Below are 19,289 nucleotides of genomic sequence, written 5' to 3'. Positions count from 1 at the left end.
AGGAAAGTGTCCTAGTGCAGGGTATTTGAGAGGTTGCTCCATTGTTCTGATTATTTGGTTTTATGAGGTGACGAGCAGTGTGAAGAAACAAAGAATAGGCCAGTCACCCTATCTCATGTGCTATGGAGATTCCAGTTTCATCAAATCGGCGTCTATCGAGCCGCTTCTGAACTCAATCAAAGGAAGAAAAGTAAGTTGATCCTATTGCTGTCGAAAATGATTGGTAATTTGGATGAATATTTTATTTCCAGTGTTTTATAATGTTATACTGTGTACATTACTCAATTGTTGTGTATAATGTTATGTTCCTGTGTATAATATTGAATTTGTTGTGTATATTTTGTTGTTTTCTGTGTATATTATAGAATTATTGTGTATAATATTGAATCCTAACATTACGATGTTTTGTGTTTACTTATCAGTTCTCCGCGCTTGTACCAGCTAACGACGAGGAGAATATGTTAGTTGGTAATATTAAGTGTGATCAGAAGCAAACCCTTGGTAGAACATTGGCATCGGGCTACCATACAAGGCAATCCCCACAACAAATAAGGCCCCCCACCGTTGGGAAAAAGCCAAGCGTCGAGCCAACAAAGAAGCGACACCGGAATCAATCCCCTCTAACCACACCTGAAGAAATTGGCCGTCGACAGTCATCGGTAGAAAGGCCGGAGGAGGTTCCGCAAGGTGCCGATGAAATGCGGCGGTTATTGCAACAAGTATTATCAGAATTATGTGACCTGCGAGCTCGTATAGATGAGCGTGAACGTGAAGTTAAAAGCGAAAAAGGTCTGAGTCACTGTCACCACCTCGGGATTCAGTACCCCTTATGAAGGAATCAAATATCAGTCATTCCTATTCGTTAGGACCGTCCCCTAACCCTGGCTTTAGGTTCAAAAGGGTGGCACGGTATTGGAAAAGCCGTTCTAGTCAGTACAGTATGAAGTGTACAGCCAGTGCGGAAATCCCTACACAGTAGGATGAAGAAGCTTTCAAGGATGTTCACATTCCACCAACAACTACTAAAGAAGAAGAGACAAAAGCTGTATGGTAATGAAATTCCAGCTCGTGAAGAAGGAATAGATAATAATCCGATTCATGCTTCACCTCCTCAGGTGGCCACGGATGAAATTCCGTCTCATGTCCTACCTCCTAAGGCCCCAGTGGGCAACTAGATTCCGGTAAAGGCTGAAGATGCTCCCACTAAACGTGGTACACAACGGATGGCTTCCTAAGATACACATCAAAGCAGCCCACCTCTGAAAAGAGCTCCACCAAAATGAACCCAAGTGAATAAGACACCGCAAAAGTGGGTTTAGCCAAAGAGAGCCCCACTGAAAAAAGCCCAACCAAAGAGAGTTACAAGGAATAGGGGCCCAACACAGAAGAACAAACCTGTTGAAAAGGTTTCCATCTCGAGTGACAACTCTGAAGATGATGAGGAGGCAGCAGCATTACGCGCTGTAGACACATTACTTCACTCCCTGAATGGTTTGAGAAAGGAAAAACCGAAAGAAGCGCGGCTTACGGTGGTCACATACGAGCCTCAACCAGAGGGCAGGTGTACTTAGAGGAGCAAAAGAAGGCTGAGACTGACTTCCTACCACAGAAGAAGTCCTATCCGGGATTTGGAAAGATTAAGCAATTCAAAAAAACAGTCCTCACCATCTTCCTCAACACACGTGTCGACGGGTACTTTTTCTTCTGTGTATATATATCTGTAGATGTTTAAATTATATATTATTTTGTGTATAAATATTACTTTCCGGCGTATAAATATTACTTTCCTGTGTATAAATATTACCTTCCTGTGTAGAACTAGTACTTTCCTGTGTGAATATTTAGTTTCCTGTGTATACTTACGTATGACTTTGCGCTTCTGTTAGCTCTGTCATTTGGAGGGATGATAAAGACTACGGGTATACCACCTGTGCCCATCTGTTTGTCCTCCTCAATGGGAAGGAAATGTCCACGATGATGTATTGGATGCCCTTATACCCATGCTCTGTGTGGAATTGCTAACAAATTCATTGGCATTCAAGAGATGTGGCATTGTGACACGTCCCCTAGCTCTTGCTATGTAGAAATTGTAATTTGCAGCGGAACAGGCATTGTACCTGATAGAAGATGTCGTATATAGGTACAAGGAAGCTGACCTTGTACTTTTGCCAATCTTACTTCATGGGCATTACCATCTGCTCGTTTTGGACAATGAGAAGCAGAAGTACATGCACTACTCGTCTCTCAGGTCAGACATTTATGATTCTGACACCGTCGACATGGTACGTCTTTCGGTTCACATATTGGATTGTTCTCGTGTATCCCACATGTTGGATTGTTCTCATCTTTTGGCTAACATATTCATAAGTTTAAACCTGGAAAAAGACAGTTTGATAGGAAATTAATATGCATAAATAGAAATATCTATTTCTACATGGTAAAGTAAAATTTATACACATAAACTTAAATATATACACGGTTAACATAAACCTATACATAGGAAACCTATATACCACACAGAAACGCTCGTATCTTACATACAAACACATAACCATACACAGTGGGCTACTAACCTGATAGAATCAACCATGCTTGTTACTGGTAGATGTCGTGTCTCTTTAATCCAAGCATTGAAGGTTTCTGCCACGTTGGAATACATCTCGCACCATCACATTCCTTTAAATAAAAAGTTCAACTAATGATCAGTGTCAAACTTATTCATCATCCAAGAATGTGCGTCGGCCGATAGACATGCAAGTTCACGAACTGCATCATCGAACTCTTTCGAAGTGTATGCGTATGCAATTTTCACGATTACTGCCCAGCATTGCATTCCCAAAGATTTACCAAGGCTAGAGTTGGACTTCATGAAATTCGCCTCCAAATGACGTAGGCAATAATCATGTGGTGAGGAGGGGAAGACCATCATTGCCATGGAATGTAATAATTTTATCGTAAGTATCTTGACCGTACAAGGCCTCCCCAAGAGTAGCGAGAAACCAAGTATCTTGACCGGGCCCTTCGATCGATCTGATATGAATGTAATAATTTTATCAAAAGTATCTTGACCGTACAAGGCCTCCTCAAGAGTAGCGAGAAACCAAGTCCAATTTTCATCAGTTTCGTTGTCTACGATAGCAAATTCTACATGGAATAGACCATCATTGCCATCTTTCGCTTTTGCCCCTAGTAGAATCCCGTCATTCTTGGCCAGCAAATAGGTTCCATCAATAAAAAGTAATGGCCTGCACCCATGCTTGAACCCCAATAAACAAACCTCGAATTAAAAAAAAGCAAGCTTAAACTGCTCGCCTTCTTTGTCAATGGTAACAACGCTACCGGGATTTATCTCGGATATTTTATCTGCGTACCATAAAAGCAAATCATAGCTACTAACCTCACTACCATGAATCACTGACCTAGCAACCTCCTTCCCCATCCAAGCATGGTTGTATGGAAGACGAACACCGTGGTTACACAAATATGTCTTTCTGTATGTCAACCGCTCTATATAATGGTGTTTCTTTTAATTTATGTATGACACGTTCAGAAATCCACTTCTTGCTTGCTTTTGGATGTGCTGTAGTACCAATTCCTCCACCACAAATGTGAGTTGCTTTCATTGTCTTCAGCCGGAACGCGTCATGAATTCCCTCTTTAGAAGCATGCACTCGCTATTGGCATTCTTCAGCAGCGCACCTTACAGTCACCCGAAGTTTGTCATTTTTTATAAATGTAAAGTCAAAATTTTTCCTTATAGCATAGCTTCGCGGGCAATCTTTAAAGTGATATGTATTTTCAAACCATTGGTCTACTTGTAAAGTGGAACCATCATATGTATCGTAAACCCAGTAATACTGAGCGCCCAAGAAGAATTATGTTGCGATAGAAAACTATCGGCATTGGGATTGATGCTGTCTGACAACGACCCTCTGTGTTCAAAAAATACACACAATCATTAATAATATACATGAAACATAGATGCTACACAAGAAAAAGATGTTATACACAGGAAATATATATTATACATAGGAAATAAATATTATACAAAGGAAACAGATATTATACACAGGAAACAGATATTATACACCGGAAGCCATTCTTAATACAGTACCATATATTAATACACATGAAATATTTGACATTCACAGTACCATCCTATAGAACACAGGAACATATAAAAAATAAGTAACCAACGAAATCAGTGATTGCAGTATTAGGATGGGATCAAGGAGGCCGAGTTTCCATCTCCAGAGACACTCACATCCTCGATGATGATGTCTACGACAAATTTGTTGAAACTCTGATATATATGACACATGCATTCAAAATCGGCGTCAGACTCAATTGAGCAAAGCGTTCTGTATACGTCAGGTGTTATGAACTTCACTCTCACTTGAGAAACATCTACGGACCAGCGTGCACATATCTTACTCATGACTGACTCCCATGAACTTAAAATGGTGAATTGAAGCACACATCCTTCACCTTTTTATTGCTCTACGGCGGAAAATGTTTCCATTTTTAATGACGGCTACATGAAATTACAAAAAGCTTGTAAGAATTTACACACACAGAAAAATAACAAAAATGAAGGAGCTTGTTATATTACAGACACAAGAGCATGGAAAATAATGTGAAGAAAAAGAAGACAAGATAAAGACAAGAAGAAGGTTAACAAGATGAAGAAGAAGTAGATTAAGAAGATGACGAAATAGAAGGAGAAGAACATGAACAAGATGAATAAGAATAACAAGAAGAGGAAGAAGAAGAAGAAGAAGAACAATAACAACAACAACAACTTGCGTGTAAATATCTTCACTTCAACCTGCTAACTATCTTCTAGATGGAAGACGAACTTGAAGCTTCGGCAACTAAACCAAGATAAACAAGGAGAAGTTCAAAAACAATGGCAACAATAAGAAAGAGTGAAATATGTTCTCTTCTCTGACAAAGAAGCAATTGGAAGATATGGTCATACTTTACATTAAATGTGATGTGACTTGGAGGGAAATTTTTTGTTTTTTTTGTTTTCCTTCTCACATGGGCACATGGGCATTTAAGTCAATTGACCTCCACTTAACTGACGGAAGTAACGGCAAGCGCTAAAGAGAACTTGCCTTAAAAAGGGAGGGATCTAATGGAAAATGAAATTGTCAGAGGGACTGCAGTGAAAGTTTGAAACATCGCAGGGACTTTTAGGTAATTTTCCCTAAAAATATTTAGTTTTCTCTGATACCTCATGTCTCTCATACATTTTAGTGCCATTTAATTTAATTCAATGAATAATATTGTAATTTTTATTGATAGGTCAAATAGTTATTTCACAGCTATTTATAGATCAGTTTAAGTTATATTTTAATCTATATTACATAATATATGTATGCTATTCATGACCATTAATTTCCATAGTTTCATGGTAAGAATGTGTCCATGCATTCAAAAGTTTAAACAATATTAAATTAAAAACAATTAATATCCAATTCTATTTTCTTTACAATATTTTTTCAAGAATAAATTTTCCAACATAATACTTAAACCTTGATAATTACTTGAGGTGTTAATGCTATTTCCGAGGGAAGTATTTAATAGATTAAGGAAAAGAATATTTTACTAAAATATCTTTTTACCACAAATTCTCTCAATTATATTCAAGTAATTAAATATATTTTACAATTAATATTTCAAATATTAATATATGAATTTATACCATAATGAAGAAATATTTAAAAATATAATTTTTATGTGTTTTCTCGTTTTTTATGTTTTTAATAATTATGTTAATTCCACTATAGAGACTTTAACCAATTCGTTTTCTCTTTGGACTTGTACATTTGTTTTACTAAATGATATGAAAATAATTAGTTTGCTTGATGGCAAATAAACTCATTTGATTTACACTTGAACAAAATTATTTAAATATAAAAAAAATATTGTATAAAAACTGATTGTTTTTATAATATAAATTTTTTAAAATTTAATAATAGTAAAAGAAATTGGTGAAACCCAAAAAATAAAAGATGCACAATATATATTAGGTATAAAAATAATAAAATTGAATTTTCCATATGATTTGTTTTATTTTTTTTAATTCAATCAATTTTAAACTCATTCCATGGTTATGTTATAATAATTCCAAAAAAAAAATGTACATGTATTTCTACAGAAAAAAAAAAATCAACGAGCCAAAGCTGGAAAATTGCAATTATTTTGTTTTGTGATTAATCTCTTTCTTTATAGTGTGTCATGGATTTGTGTACATGTACTTGTAGATAACTGGATGAATTTGGTTGTATTTCAATTGTATGCTCACCTAGACTCATTGACTTGTTTTCCTTTTCCTGGGTGATTTTGCTTTGATTACAGTTTTGCTCGTTTTAGTTTTGCAAGAATTTTTATGGTATCAGTAATTAAGCATTACTTGTTGATTAATGCTAGCATGATTAATTAATCAATCCTTTCTGATTGATGTTAACATAGTCAAATGTAGTAATTAAGCACTGTTGTTTGTTTAATGCTAGCATCAGTAATTATCAGTATTGTCTGATTAATGTTAACATATGTAAATGGACTAATTAAGCAATACTGATTAATTAATAATACCACAAGAAATTAACCAGTTCTGTCTAATTAATGCTAACATTGTGAACGGACTAATTAACCTCTTTTATTGATTAATGCAATTAGGCTAGAATTAGTGGGAAAGATGTTTAAAATGCTAACAAAATAATTAGAGTGAAGGAAACTTTAGAGAATTAGAAAAAAGAGGAAATAAATGTGAAAATCAATCAGAAATTAACAATAGAAGTAAAATAATCAAATGAAGACAGAAAAACTTCTTTTCTGTCTGTCTATCTATATTACATCTTCCTTTCTTGGGTTATACACCTGATCCAGATGTATGGTTCGGGACACTAAGAATCATATATTTTACCCTAAAACTTCAACAAATTTTCAAAGTACAATTTCTCCTCCACACTTCCTTGCAACCTGTTTTCCCTAGGTCTTGATGTTTCTTTAGAAGTAAGGAGGAAGAAGAAATATGCTGACATGGTCACTTTTTGCTGACGTGGCTGCGTTTGATTGCTGTGGTAACTTTCACGTGACGTGGACATGGCAAAGAGTCTATCTTATGTGGCAGGGACACTGATTAAGATTTTTTGTCAGCTATATAAACAAATGGGAGTGAATCATCTTGGATGACTGCTTAGTAAAACCAAATTAAAATTTGGTGAATACTTTGATTTAAATTGAAGTTCGATAACTGAAATGAAAATAGATAAAAGTAATTTTACCCTAAGCTTGTCATGTAGTGAGTTGTGCACAGGCACCCCGAACCACGCCAGAAACTTCACCGACTTTAAGAATTGGTCAAGCAAAATGGCAGTACCCAACCACTATTTTTCTTGCCCTAGAACCCTGCAAGAGAGAAGAAAGATTTTTTATTTATTAAGCATTTTAACCCAAAATAATGTACTTTTAGGTGATATTATTTATTATTTATGTTTATTCTATATTTAACCAGGTAATTTTGAAGTATATTTTAGTGGGTTTCTATGAAATATTTTATATTTCAAATGCTACGAATTTAAAGCAAATTTTTCAAATTTTTCTAAAATATAAGTCAGTACAATTTTTAATTTTGTTAATATTTAAAAACTATCCCATGAATCATGTTTTAATTATCATGTCATTATTTTAATATCTAATATATATATATTTTTTGAAATATCAAATAAATTTGTATTACTGGATAAGCAGTAATAATAATTAATTTTGATATTATTATAATTATTTTCATGCTAACTAAATTAATTAAAATGTATTTTAACATGTCCGCAAAAAATTTAATATAATAGACAAAACTTATCAGTTTGTAAAATAAACTTCAATTGAATTATTATAACATAATAATGGAGCAAATTTTTTTATGCCAATTTATATATAATTCACGAACCCATTTTTTATTTATTTTAGAGGATGTGGTAAAAAATTCCCAATTTTATTTTTAATTTTTATGAAAAACATTTCTAATACAATAAAAATATTTAGTTTTCTCTAACATCTCATGCATTTTAATGCCATTTAATTGAATGAATGATATTCTAACTTTATTTATGGTTCATAAAGTTATTTATCATATATTTATAGTGAAGCTCAAGCTTAGTCTATATTTCATATGATATTCATGACCTTTGATTTCCATAACAATTTTATGATAAAAGTGTGTCCCATGGAATTTGGAATTCTAGAGTTGAAATTATCTAATAAATTGATATTAAAAGTTTATTGAACTTATCTAAAAATTTATATTAATCATTTTAACAAAAAATCATAGTTATCAGACCTGGCCCGGGCATTGACCCGATCAAGGCTCTGGGTCACGGGTCAATTGGTTCAACTGTCTGGTCATTTGGGTCAATACTGGGTTAATAAAAATATTTTAAAATATTATTTTTAAAATTATAAATTAGTTTTTAATTATATAGTGATATATCATAATAATATCCATGAATTATTAGTTACCAAATAAATAATTTGATAGAAAAAAAATAAAAAACAATTGTTAATCTTTGATTTGGAAGCAGTAGAAAAAGGGAAAAAAGCTCAAACTTTACATAATACCAACACATAACAATACGTCAAAGTTCAAGTATCAACTAATTCACAATAAAAGTTTAAATTCATCATAAAAGTATTAAACCAAACTCAATCCAATATATAACCAAAGTTCAAAATTGAAATTACAAATCAAACTGGGTCAATCGGTCTGACTGCCAGGTCAACTGGTCCGATCGCCGGGTTAATCGGTCCGACAGCCCGGTCAACTGGTCTAACTACGGGATCAAAGCCGGTCAGGGCGGGTCAGAACGGGTTGATTGCATAACCGGTCTAATTAAAGACCCGGACCGGTTGAAGCCTCGGGTCACCGGGTCAACCAGTCCGACTGGGTCAACTGGTCTGGGTCTGATAACTATGCAAAAATTCATTAAAACTAATTTGAAATATGAAATCAAATTAAATTAATTAATATTCCATTCCATTTACTTTGACCGATTTTTCAAGATTACATATTATATATATATATAAGCACAACTATAATTTAAGCTTAAAAAATAATATTAAATTTTGAAGTTTATAATTATGTATTTTAAATTGGCTCCTTTCTAAAGTTTTAAGATTAGGATCAACATTTGACTACATACTTATGAAAAATACTCCCAATTATTAATCCATTAATTTTCTTATACACAATGTCAAACTGTCTTACCTTTTGAAAAGATGAATTTGGTTGCTAATAATACGATTCTTTTAATTAAAATAATGGTACACTTGAAAAAGATTGAAATATTATCTCATTTTTTTTTCTAAAATGTTACTTATTTTAATTGAAAATAAAGGGATTATAATTTATATAAAAATATTAAAATTTCATATTTCCAAAAATATTTAGGTCTTGTTTGGATTGGCTTTTGGAAAACCCAGAAGTGTTTTTTTATAAGTTAAGCACTTCTGGGTTCCAAAAATGTTTTTTGTATTGGGTTTTCTGAAAAAACAGAAGCTGTAAAAAAGGCTTAAAAACAACTTTTTTTCAAAACCTAATCATGACTAGCTTATGAAAAAAAGCTGTTTTTTAGCTTATTTTTACAGCTTCTGTTTTTACATAAAAGCTAAACTAAACAGAAAATACAAAAAAAGTTTAATTTACTCTGGAGAAGCACTTTTTTTCAGAAACACTTCTACTAAATTTTTTAAAAAAAAAACTTTTTTGATAAGCCAATCCAAACAAAGTTTTAATGTCGAAACGCTTTACAAATTTTCCATATTATGAATCACAACCATTAAAAATTTATTTCTTTAAAATTACTGTCTATAATGTGATGCAGACCTATTCACATCAGCAAAAGAAATTATATTTTTAATTCCTCTTTATTTCTATTGAAAATCACTTTCTATATTTTTTTTAATTTGCTTGAAAGAATAGAAAATTATTTTTTTATGTTTAAAATGTTATTATATGAACTTACACTTAATAAATAAATACTTGTAGACCTCTTTTTAATTTGTTTTTAAATTTTTATTTTCCCAACAATTATGATTTTTAACTTTTATTATTATTTTTTTTGACGGAGTCGACAGGACTCTGAGAATGTAAATTGCCATCTGAGAGACTCGAGTAGGGGTAATTACCATTGGGCTAGTCCACGGTTCCTATTTTTTATTTTTTCACTTAGGACTTATCCATTTATTCCCAATGATATGAAAAAATTGTATTTTGCTTAAAAATAATGTGGCTAACTCAGTTGTATGAGGATATTAAAAAAAATTCAGACAATAGATCATTCAATTTAATTAGAATTTATAATTTCAATAATTTGTGCATCATTTATGTTTTCCTATAGTCATTTAAATCGCTATCTAAATTATAAAAATTTAATAGTTATCTCAATTAAATTAATTTAATTAATAATGCTGCATTTGTATTTGGGGTTCAAACTGATTCACAAATGTTTTTGTGTGTGTGTGTGTATATATATATATATATCACTACAAGGAAACACACAATTTGCGGCGCTAAATTCCCGGTGGTTTCAATTAAACTGCCACGATTACTCGTATTCCAGTCCATTCATGTGGCAGTTGGCGCATTGCGGTTACTGTCGCAAATCAATGACTTCACGACAGTCATAGTGTAACCGCCGTGATTTGCAACATTCCTCGGCGATTTATATTGAAACCGCCGTGGGTTACAAAATTCTCACTTATAAAGCCCTGATTTCATCTCCACCTTTTCCTCTAAAGCCCTTCATCTCCACCTTTTCCTCTTGATAGCTTTGTTTCTTCATCCTCAGCGCCGGCCTCAGTGGTAGATCCATCATCATCAGAGCTTCATCGCCGGCCTCAGTGGTAGATCCATCATCATCGGAGCTTCATCACCGGAGCTTAAGTTTCGGCCTGCGAATCTTTATCGTCAAACATCAGATTTTCAGCATTGGACGCCGGAGCCTGAGAAGATGAAGAACACACATAATCTGTAGAAGTTGTAGAAACAAAGTTTTTCACCAGAGCCCTCATCGTGAAGCTCACCGCCGGCCTCACTGGTAGATCTCTCACCATCACCATCACCATCTCCATCTATCTGATTCTTTTGCATCCTTTATTCTAATATCTTATTTTTATTTCTTCATTTGTAGAGGTGGATGCTAAGAATTCCAAATTTGTGCAAAAGCCTAACGGGTGAAAACGATTTCCCTTTTCCTCTCAAACCCTAATTCATTTTGCCCTAATTTATGTGTTTCTGTTACTGTATTATGTCATAGATTTATGAGTGGGATGTTGATTGGTTTTTGATTTATTTCATTTGGTGTAAATGGATGTTTGACGGATGCTATGATTTCATTGATTGTATTTTGTGTTAATTTCTGAACTTGTGTTAGATGGGCATCATTTTGTGTGCTTGAGCTGTTGCTGTTGTTGATCTGGTTGCAAGATTTTAATGTGATTATCACTCCATCTAATCCTTGGAAGATGATTTGTTAATCCTGAACTTTTGTTTGATGGAGAAACCACGCTGTTGTCCTTAGCTGTCAAGTTGGCAACACAATTTTTAATCAACGATTTTCTTTTTCTTTTTTAGATTTGATTCCTAGGAGTACTATATTTATAATTTCTTTTGCCTTGATTTCATTCTCTAATAAAAGTACTATAAATCAAACTCACCAAGCATATTTTATATTGAAAGTTACATGCTACTCTTTGTTTTCAAAGTGCTATGGTAAATTTTCAAGAAAAAAAACATTAATTTAGAAAACCTGACACTACTACAATTCCCAGTCTCTATACAATGTATATGATATCATTGTCATTGACCAAATAATGTTGGCATTGCAACTTGCAAAGTATGTTGACATTCATTGAATTAGTATCTATGAAGAATAAACTAAGGCTTCCAATGTTGCATTTTGGGACCTATCAATGAATTATTTTTAGTAATAAGATATGAATTGAATGCCCGAAATGATAGTATAACTACATTATTTCTTATTTCAATATTCCACTACATTATATATATATATATCATGAAATATGATTCACAACAATCTATTAGTATAATCTAAGAACCTAAATTATAGTAGAAGTCATGATAAATTTATTGCTTTAATCTATCAGTTTGTGAGAAAAGGCAGTTTAAATTTTATTGCTTGTTCATGTGAGTTATCTTTGATCATATTTCAAGCCTGTACATAGTGCTTTCTTCTTTCGAACCAAATACTGTGTGATATTGTGTGCCGGTGTATTAGTGAAATTTTCATAGCTAGAGGCAATTTTTACCAGTCTCTAAGTTACCCTTTTTACTTGCTATTATTTTTTTTTATGAGCAACCATGAAGTATTATTCATTATAAAGTTTTCATGAAAGTTATAAGATTCAACTAAACCACAACAAACTGAGTATTTGATTGATTTGCCAGGTCACTGTTTTTTCTGCATTAATTGTTCCCATTTGAAGTTTTTTATGTATGTTTATGTGTTGTAGTATTATATATATGTGATGATTATGAACTTCGATTTTGATGCCAGTAGCGTTTTACATCCATCATGATTTCAGGTTGACAGATCTCTGGTTCTGCAGGTGTCTTGTTAGAAATACTGTGTGTCTTTAATCCATCAGCCTGTACCTTAATGATACTTGTTCCAAGAACTAGTTTTTTTTAAAAAAAGATAAATTAAATGCCAGAGTTTGGATTGAACTATAAGTTACAATTTCAGGTTTCCATTTAAGACAATATTCTATTATATGCTTACCCATACTAACATTGTTTACTTTCTCCAGAAAGTCTTGACACAAGTCTTGGAAGAAGCTGGGTACAAGGTGAATTCTTTGCTACTTCTATCTGACTTCATTAAGGTACTTCACCAAAAACTATTAGCTGAATTGAGCATGGGGAATTATATTTTGTTAGAAAGCTCTTGATTAGGAGATATATGGTGTTTTTTTTTTGTAATAGATGCTTTTCTTTTTCTAAGCATAATGCGTGGAGTTGGTAAATTTTTTCTTTTTTGCGATAGATAGATATTGCTGAAAGAATGAGGTTTACAAAGATGATTTGATTTGTGACTTTTTTTTAGTTTATCATGACATTTCTTTCTGACTGCCGATAGGTGATGCGCTACACCATTGTAACAATGACAATAGTGTGATTAAAGTGTAAGTAGATAGTTTGCTGCCTTAACATTGTGTGCCAGTTCAGGGCATTGCTATTCTTGTATCATGAAATCTGCCATGCTCTCTTTTCCTCTTTCAGTGACCTTGGGAATGCTGCGTTGTCCGGCTCGTTGGTTCCACAGCTTGGTCAGTTGAAAATTCTGCAGTACTTGTAAGTTAGTGCTAGCTGTAGATTGGATATTGTTTCTTGGCCTTTTCAAGTTGACACTTTTTGCATGTAAGGTGCTCTGCTGAATTTCTCATGAACAAAAATCCTATTGACAAGTAAAAATTCATGATCATGATAGATCTCTTTGCAAAATGGATTTATGAAGGTTAGTTTTAATCTTTGATCTTGGAAAGTCTATGATGTCTGCCTTATATCTGCAATGTCATAATGTGGTTGTTTGGCAAGGAAACAGTAATAAGTAGCAAGTTACTTGCTTGCTGATTTGTTATATTTAAGTACACCTTCAGCAGCTCCCTCTATATTAAAGAGGCAGTGTTACTGTCTCACAGATCCAAACCAGTGTTCTTTGCAAGTTGAGTGTGAGGGTTTTACATGCTTTTCACGAAATGCCGGCTAAGTATAGATATGCCTAGTGTGTTCATGCTTGACATTTATAATAGTGAATATCATGTGGTTCATGTTTAAAGTTTAAAATGAATTTTCCACAAAGCCTATTTTATCCTGATAGTGGCCATCATGGCGTCATTCCCATTAGTGGATGAACTAAATCTTTTTTAACTGCAAATATCATTCATCTAACAACAGTTTATACTAATAAGTTTTTACTGAAAATGAACTAAATCTTGGATGGGTTACATTATTTCTAGATTGCAGCTTGAACAACAATTTTTGTGAACATGCAAACATTTAACTAAGAAACTGTTGTGGAATTTGCAGGCTCGCTGTCAGCTTTGCACACAACTTATGCAATAATCTGGTTATTGGAGCTTCTGGATTTCTTGACTTCTCTCTTGTCTTCAATCAAGTATTTATTTGTGCACATTTCATGTTTTTCTATACAAATGCATGTTTCATGTCTTCAGTTTTGATGACTAAAATATACATGTGTGTTGCTTCAAAGATTTTAATTATTGCAAATTCTCATATTGTATGAAGATTTGAGTTCATCTGACTCTTTTTTCTCCATGCTAAATTAAGCAATTCTTTGTAGTGCAGAACCATAACATAATAAAAATTGAAAATCTTTGTAGTGCAACAATTATCCTGGAAAGTTGAAGAAAATCAGCATCAAATATCATTCCTTACCCAACAACTAGTAAACCAAGGCCAAAATGCTGCACCTAACACGGTTTGGTTTTTACATTTTGTCTATTACAAATTATTGTAGTGTTTTGTTTCATGGGATTCAATTTATTTTCCACATTTAACAATCACAAATTTTGATCAGGAAAATACAAGGTCTGCATGTATTGGAATACGTGAGTCGCAGGATAGTCATTCAGCTCACAGTGAACATAGTTCAAATCTTGATACATAGGTGATATTGACTTTAGTTTTTTACATATTAGTATGGAATATTGTCTTATAACTCTTAAATTTCATTCATCCACTTTATCCACTTTTTTTTTAGAGCTCTTTAGAATGTGTGCCAGATGGAGTTGAAGTATAGATTATAATATATATATATATATATATATATATATCATATGGAATCCATGTTTTGAACTTTGGAATTTGTTTTATGTTCTTATTCTCAGCACTTTTAGTAATAGTAGCTGCTTAACATTTAGAATTTATCATTATTGAAAACTTTGTGTCTTTTTGTTTTAATGTTGGAGTGTGGTATTGTACAAAATTTGCTACCTTTTGAATCGAAAAATGATGGAGAATGTGAACCTAATACAGCGAGGAAATTTTGTGAAGCCCCAATGAAATGTATGTGGCTCATTTATTGATATTATGTTTTCGTTATCATGCATGTTTATTGCTTTTTAAAAGGACATGTTCTTCACCAGCTTCTCAGACAGTAGTGCACTGAAGAAATGGAGAAGAAGACAATGATCCCCAGAGTGAAGCTGGTAACACAAGGATTGGAGGTGCTTGTCTTACTTTATCATTCATTTCCTTAATTTCATTTTGTGATTATTAAGAATTTTACTGTTGTGATAATCATCCAAGCAGGTATCGAAGTTGGGGTTTGGGTGCATGGGTCTCACTGGGGCTTACAACTCTCCACGTCCAAGTCACTGACTGCACCATTTGCAACAGGTGTGTGTATCTTAATTAGCTTCCTGTTAATCTTCTCCTTAATTCATAATGTTAAAATACAATGCAGTGCAGTGCACAATATATTAATTAGTAATATATATTTAATTAATTAATAGCGCATATTCTTATCATGGTGGTGATGATGTTATGCAGCATTTGCAGGTATAAGTAATGGGAAGAGCAGAGTTTCTGCAGTTAATGTGTGCTAATCATTATTGTATGACAAGGTTATTGGTTTTGTAGATTGATGCTCATGTTGGTGGTGTTAATGATCTGGCATTCTCTCATCCTAATAAACAATTGTGTGTAATCACCTGTGGAGATGACAAGATGATTAAGGTTGGATCTTAATTTAGGTGGTGGTGTTCATATATTCAGGTAAATATTTAATTTTTGACCATGTAATGTAGGTGTGGGATGCAAGTAGCGGCACCAAACAATATACTATATGCGCTTGTTTATTCAGTTTGTCCCCATTACAAGGAGAATATCCAGGTGACCTTCCATCTGACTATTTGAGACTGCTTATATCTCTCTTGATGATCCTTTGCATGTTAACAAGCATGTAGTCTTTTGTCTTTGCTTATTTGCACCTTCACAATACTTATACTTGATCATACAGTTCATCTTTTCAATTGCATTGGATGGAAAGATAATGGTATGGCTGTATGATAATGTGGGATCCAGAATTGATTATGATGCCCCGGGTCACTGATGGATCTAGGTTAGTTTTATTTACTGCTTAATTTTTGTATTACTCATCCTTAATTTAGTTTACATTTCCTATTTCCTATAATGTATAAAGTAAAATTTTGCTCTTTTCCTGTGGGACCAGCAAGGATGGAGAATCTTACAATGTCGAATGGAATGAAAGTGAAGGTGCGGTAAAAAGAACATATCAAGGATTTCGTAAACGATCAATGGGTGTTGTGCAATTTGATACCACTAGAAACCGGTTTTTGGCTGCTGGTGATAAGGGTTTGATAAAATTCTGGGATATGGATAATACCAATTTGCTGACAACAATTGATGCTGAGGGTGGCCTACCAGTAAGATTTCTAGATTGGTTACGTTAACAATGAGAGAATTAATAAAGGAAACATCTTTTGCATACTCTAACTTTAATTTTTAGGCAAGTCCACGAATACGCTTCAACAAGGAGGGTACATTGCATGCTGTTTCTACAGTTGATAATGGGATTAAAATCTTAGCAAATACTGATGGGATTAGGTTGCTGAGGACGTTTGAAAGCCTTTCTTTTGACGCCTCTAGAAGTGTTCAGAGAATTTGGCAAAGGTATGGAACTCTTGTGATCTGTTAATACTCGACAATACAAAGGCATTGGATAGTATTGTAAATAACAACCCATGTTTGATGCAGCCTGTGATAAGCCCGTTATCAACTGTTGTTGTTGCAACCAGTTCCGGAATACTAGATGGAGTTGTTCCTCCTGTAGTTGTTACTAGAATGGTTTGTCAAATAACTCAAGTTTTTCTTTTATTTGGTTGATTTGTCCATGCTTGCTTTCCTGTTTTTATTCAAATAATTTTATGAAGAATTTCACATTTGTTGAATGAGATATGACTGTGCATTATAGGATGGAGACAGCAGAAACTTGGGAGATGTAAAAAGTCAAATAGCTGATGAAGCAATGGAGAAATAAAAAATTTGGAAGCTCACAGAAATTAATGAACCAGCTCAATGTCGATCCTTGAGGCTCTTTGATAACATGAAAACAAGCAAGGTCGTGCTATCTTATCTTGATGTTTTTTTCTCAGATTATATCATTTATGATTCAGTTCTTATAGTACTACACATTACATATGACTCTTGTGTTGTACAAAGCTTGTAGGCCATTTAAAACAATGTTCCAATTATTGTCTTTTCGGACAAATTATAGGAGAATGTTTTGAACATATTTGTGTTCGGTTTTTCTTCCCTTAATTTGAACTGCTGATTCTCGGTTGTAATTATGGCCTACCTTTTTAAGAGAGGGGTATCCGAAGGAGCTTGTTGCTTCCAGACTTGTAACTCATCGGGACAAGTCTTAAGCGAGATTTAAACATGTTTGCATAAATATTTTCCTCATTTGCTAATACATAGTTCTACAAGAAATTTTTATGTTCCAACACCTTGAATTATGCTAAAGGTTGTTTTGTAGAACTATCATAAAAACTAACATGACATGGGTTCCATCCATTTTTAGCAATATGCTTATGTTTTTTTTTTTTAACCTTAGTAACATTGGTAATTTTATTTTTTTTAATTGCTAACAATTTTCGTTGACTGAACATGGTGTGATATAGTGGATGTATGTTAATGTCTGATTTTGATGTTTTAAGTTTGAACCAAGGTAATGGAAAAGTCAGAATTCTACTAATCAATCTTAGTCAGTAATGTCTCAATTTACTGAGATGAAAGGTGATAATAGAATGCCTTAATTTGATTGAGATTTGCTCCTGTGTGTATAGATATCGAGGCTAATTTATACAAATTCTGGAATTGCCATCTTGGCCTTGGCGTCCAATGCTACACATCTTCTATGAAAGTGGCCACGAAATGAACGTCATCTGAGTGGAAAGGTGGGAATATGATTGTATAGACTACACCAAGCTTATTTTTGCAAGTGCTTGCCAAAAATTTAAGTATGAGTTATTTGTTTCTGAGCATAGAGCAAGTGTTGTTCCTCAATTATGGCAACTTGCAAGTGGTATAATAATGACCAACGAAATAACTGACATAAATCCTGAGGAAGCAGTTCCTTGCTTTGCTTTGTCGAAGAATGACTCTTATGTCATGTCTACGCATCCGGTGGAAAAAAATTTCTCTTTTAACATGATGACTTTTAAGGTACTCCTATGACAACTCTTGAAGGCATTTCTTTTTCCAGTCAGATCATTTCGTATTCTCAAAATTGTAACCATTTTAATAATATTCTGATAAATGCAGACCATGACAACATTCATGCCTCCGCCACAGGCAGCAACATTTCTTGCATTTCATTCTCAGGATAATAATATAATAGCTATAGGAATGGATGACTCGACAATCCAAATCTATAATGTTTGAGTAGATGAGGTTTGTGACTACGGACGTATTTGTGTGATTAGTTACCAAAAGACCAACATTTATATGTTATTTGTTTATCTTGTTGCAGGTCAAGAGTAAACTTAGAGGCCACACAAAAAGAATCACTGGTCTTGCCTTCTCGAACATGCTGAATGTGTCGGTTTCATTTGGAGCTGATGCTTAGGTTATGGTTATATGAAAAATTCAACTGGAAACATGCAGACTCACCACTTCGCAAATCACCTTAAGATTTCAAATTATGGTTATATGAGACCATGCATCTCTCAACTCATGAATGGTACTTGTGTTATTGCTTGATGTTACTATAATTTTTTTATCCCCAGCTACAGAAGTTGCACTCACATCTCCAATAATTAATGACAGTGTCATATCATAATGGCATTTCTGACCATAATGTAAATAGTTCCTTTCAGAGCCAAAGACTGCCAGCAGAATGGGGTTAGGTCAAGGTATTACTCATTTATTCATGTGCATTCATTGGCTATTTGCTTGTCCGGAACGAACAAAATGTATGGTTGTGCCTTTCTATTTTGCAGAAAAGAACTGTAAGAAACTAGAATTGGTGTTGTGTTACTCCTTCTGGTAAATAAAATTATTATATCAATCAATGAATTTTGTCAGTTTTTATTATCTACTACTCAGGATATTTAATTATTGTATTATTTATCATCCTAAAAAAATGATAATAATAATAAAAAAAAGAATCACAATCTGGGCGGTTTAAACCGCCCCAAACAAAAATTCCAAAAATATC

General features: G+C 33.5%; 1 pseudogene; it reads left to right on the top strand.

The window, feature by feature from the left end:
* The first annotated feature begins 980 nt into the window (after nt 1-980).
* On the top strand, nt 981-18,698 carry LOC120270341 (annotated as a pseudogene).
* Nucleotides 18,699-19,289: the final 591 nt, after the last annotated feature.

Source organism: Dioscorea cayenensis, chromosome 10, assembly GCF_009730915.1.
Source record: "Dioscorea cayenensis subsp. rotundata cultivar TDr96_F1 chromosome 10, TDr96_F1_v2_PseudoChromosome.rev07_lg8_w22 25.fasta, whole genome shotgun sequence".
NCBI classification, from domain to species: Eukaryota; Viridiplantae; Streptophyta; class Magnoliopsida; order Dioscoreales; family Dioscoreaceae; genus Dioscorea; species Dioscorea cayenensis.
Note: the sequence above shows the minus strand (reverse complement) of the source record. Positions and strands in the feature narration are given on the sequence as shown.